This window comes from Ptychodera flava, chromosome 21 (assembly GCF_041260155.1).
Source record: "Ptychodera flava strain L36383 chromosome 21, AS_Pfla_20210202, whole genome shotgun sequence".
NCBI lineage: Eukaryota > Metazoa > Hemichordata > Enteropneusta > Ptychoderidae > Ptychodera > Ptychodera flava.
Window position 1 is genome coordinate 11,660,744 of NC_091948.1, and position 4,146 is coordinate 11,664,889.

Genomic DNA, 4,146 nt, shown 5'->3' on the forward strand with positions numbered 1-4,146 from the left:
CAACAACTGAGATGTGCATTTTTACTGTATATGTAAGGGGGATAAAAAATAATTGTAGTAATATAGAAAGACAATATGGCAGAAGGAGGAGAAGATATACCATTCCAGGATTTCGTTAATGCAAATTTGAATGACGATGATGCTACTGCTGAAACATCTTTTATCGGCGATAATGTCCTTGCAGAAGCCGATACTTTCCAGGCCGGCTCAAGCGACAGACCCGCAGGTGAGTTGTTGATTGGACAGAGAGGACAAATTACAGATATAATGGCTAACCAATACTTAGATAGTAATAGGATTACTGATGCGCATAAACGAGAATTAATGCATACGAATACTAGTATTAGGGATGGAGAGCTGTATTATCGAGAAGCCAGGCTGACATCAAATAAAGGCACGAAGTCTTTAATGCCCTCCTCTATAAAAGGTAAGGGAGCTGCAGAATTTAAAAAAGATATATTAGGAATAGATCCATATTTTGTAACAGAATTGACTGATAATGAAGCAAAAATGTTATTGAAAAGGTCGGCCGATAGACTGAAACCCTACGACATTGGACGACTCAGAGATAGAATAACAGTTTTACGAGTAAATTTTAGCGATAATGCCGATGAAATACATACTATAGAAAATAAAATCGATGAATGGAATAATCTAAACCCTGACTACAGAGCTTTTGTTGATGAATTAAAGATGGCGAATATGCGTCTTAATGAGCTTTACAATGAAAGAGATAAAATTACGTCAGAGCAGACAGAACTTACACCTGAACTCAGAACAAGACTAGCTAAAATTAATGATCGAATTGAAGTACAACATGATATGATCAGTGGGGCACGTGAAAGACTGGCGTCGACTAGGTCTCTTCGTGATGTAATTTCCGATCCAGAATTGTCACTCAGGCTGAAGCTGACAGAGTTATTTAAACGAAATGGTATAACAATCGCTGCAATACTGACTGCCCTTGGAATGACAATATCAACAATTGCCCTGGCTGTGACTAGAGGAGGAGGAGGAGGAGGGGGAGCAGGAGCAGGAACTGGCGGGTCTGGTTCAGGTCCGCCCAAAGTATATACAAAAGCGAAAGAAATTGTAAAACAATTTGATGAATGGTTAAAAACCTTGGCCGCAAAAGTGCTGCTGCAATACCAGGTTTAATCGGTTCCCTCGTCAGTTTTCTATTAAAAACAGCAGGATCGGTTGTCGGATTTGTTGGAGAACAGCTATGATATTTTTAACTGGATTAACATTAGTCATTATAAATAAAATTATGTATTAATATATGACACTCCCTACGGCATCAACATGTTTGGTGAAAAGAATATTGCAAAGTTTCTTTCCAAAAATAAAGACCTGTTTGGTTTCTCCGTCGAATTGGAATGGTGCAAACTCCGACGAGTAAATCGACATATACTTCGAGCAAATCCAGGTGTCCGACTCAAAGATGATAATCTATATCATAACATATTAGCTTTCGTGAAGGAATGTCAAAAGACTAACTTCTTTAAGCGACTAGAATTCATAGCTGTATTCCAGGATACTGAGGATGACCAAGAGGCTCATCATCTCCAAGAATATTGGGTTCTTCGATTGATTCGCGACACAGGCAATCGATTTATCTTTCAGGCAGACGGAAATATTTACGTAAAGATGTGATTATTTTCTTTTTTTCTTCTACTATATACATTACACGAAAATGGGGTACGATAGAACATTATCACCGACTTTCACCAACCGAATACCGAATGGAACGAAGTCAGAAAGAACTCATCATGTGATTGCTCATAATCCAAGTGAGGCAGATCCAGGCCAGACACTTATCATACGATGTCCGAAGTTAGAAAGCGGAGTACTCTTAGTTCCAGATACTTTCGACCTGGTTTTTGATCTCGAAGTAAGGGAGGTGGAACTACCCGTGTAGTACAAAATGTTGCAAAAATTTGGTGGAGCGTATGAAACTCACATTTGAGGGTCAGACACTTTTCGATTTGAATAAATATAACCTTATTGAATGTTATCGCGATCTCTTCAAACATAAAAGGAGAGAACGAACATGACACTGTACGGAATTCAGAACGAAAATCTAAGAAAATTAAGAAGCGGTTCGACCGATGCAGATGCTGCCGTCGTGGGCGATAATTTACTTTTCGACACTATAAAACAAAATATGCTATTCGTCTCACTCACCCCTCATAACAGGCCATGGAGTTGCATATCCATCAGCGTTAGGGAGTCATATCGAATGGGAAATTACGTTGGCACCCGCCCCCCAATTACTTGTCAGTAATCAGTTTATTACAACCAATTATAAATTAAAAAACATTCAAATGGAATACGAGACAATTTCTGACCTCAATCTCGCGAGGTCAACTGCTGGTTATTACAACGGTGGAAAAAGTTACCTTTACGAGCATATACATTATTTTAGAACAATCCCATTCAAGAATCGGACACGGTTATCAATGAAAATATAAATGTACCACGACGTAGCATTAGAGGTATCGCTATACTCTTCACTAAAAATCAGAATCAGTCAGAACTGAACAGTGAACTTTTCTTTAACCCATCCATTGAATCTGTGTCTGTAATGATTGAAGGCATTGCAAATAAAGTGTACGCTCAGAAGATGATACCAAGACAATTTTGGCGAGAGGTGCGACGGTATTTTGCTGAAGATAAAGATTGGTGTGAAATTGATATAGATGAGGCCGATTATTTGAAGAATAAATTCTGTCTGTTTATCGATCTGCGTAGCTTTAAAGATATTGAGTTTCATGGAAATGGTTTAAAAGTAATGAACACAAAGGACGGAATTCAACTTGAGATCCTGAAGAAAGATACCGCGTGGGGTGGCGATGACGCTCACAATGATAATATATTTGCCCACATTTATGTTATCAGTGATGCCCTAGTCTCTATTGAAAATAGTAGATTAATGTCTTTACAATTTTAAACCGTAACCATGACCCGTCGTCCGTCCTATCGGCCATGTTTCTGCCAACCATTCGCCCGTGTCTGGATTATATAGCTGCACACGTTTGATATCATTTGGCGCATCATGATTTTACTACGCTTTTCACTACGGATTTCTCCAGCCTTTTTCCGTACAAACTGTACAAACTGTGCCGGCTCCGGCTCCTTCCCAGTTTCAAATAGATCTTTATAATCTTCAAAGTTCAAATGTTTTCTAACACAAACATCTTTCACCCCTTTATTTTTTTTCGTCTCGGAAACGGGAGTTCGAAAAGCATACACTTTCGAGCGTATGCCGACAAAATCAAGAATAGGTTCACCATTCAACTCATCTTTAAATTTACCTATCACTTTTTTATTAATCTTCGGAAAGTTGGGCCCACTCATCCCACTAGTATCATATATAGACTTCTCACCATTCTTTTCCACATCTTCCCGAACTATATCATTGAAAGTTACGTCCGGATCCGGGGAGGGTATTGGTACACTGTAAACAAAACTGTCAGTATCCATGTAGGCTAATCGTATTCCAGGGAACTTGACCCGAAAGTAATTGTAATGCGTCTCATACATAAGCAGCTTAGAAGTTCCAGTACTGCGGCGCCGATGAAAACTGGTTTTACATATTTATGCTCATCCGTTTTCAGTTCCAGTAGGGCACTGTCGCAGGAATCGCCATCCTCTTCGGAAGTTATGAAAGTTATATGTTTCATCTTTGGATTATACTTCTGAATCTTTTTACGTCCACTATCCGTGCCGTTCCAGTCCGAAACAAATTTAAAGTCTCTGTACTTTCGAACATCTTCTATTGTCTTACCGAACATTGCATTATTCATCAGCTTATAGAAATTCTTTTCAAAATCTGTCCTCCCCTTTGCCCTCATTTTAGTGTTAAAGTCAATATATTTCGCGAGACATGGAGCTTCATCGAAAGCAAGCACCCGATAAATCTTTTTCAATCTCATTCCCATCCGAAGATAGAATTCCAGCAACTTGTAGTGTAAGACGTATCTCTCTCTATCCATCACACTTGTAATCAGTCGACCGCCCTGCCTCGGAAATTCATAGTGATGCGGTGCTAATGGCAAATCGCTGTATTCTTCATGTAATTCGACTGGATATTCTAAGTCTACTTCTAGAAAACTTGGTGGAAAGGTGGAACCAGGTCCCCAC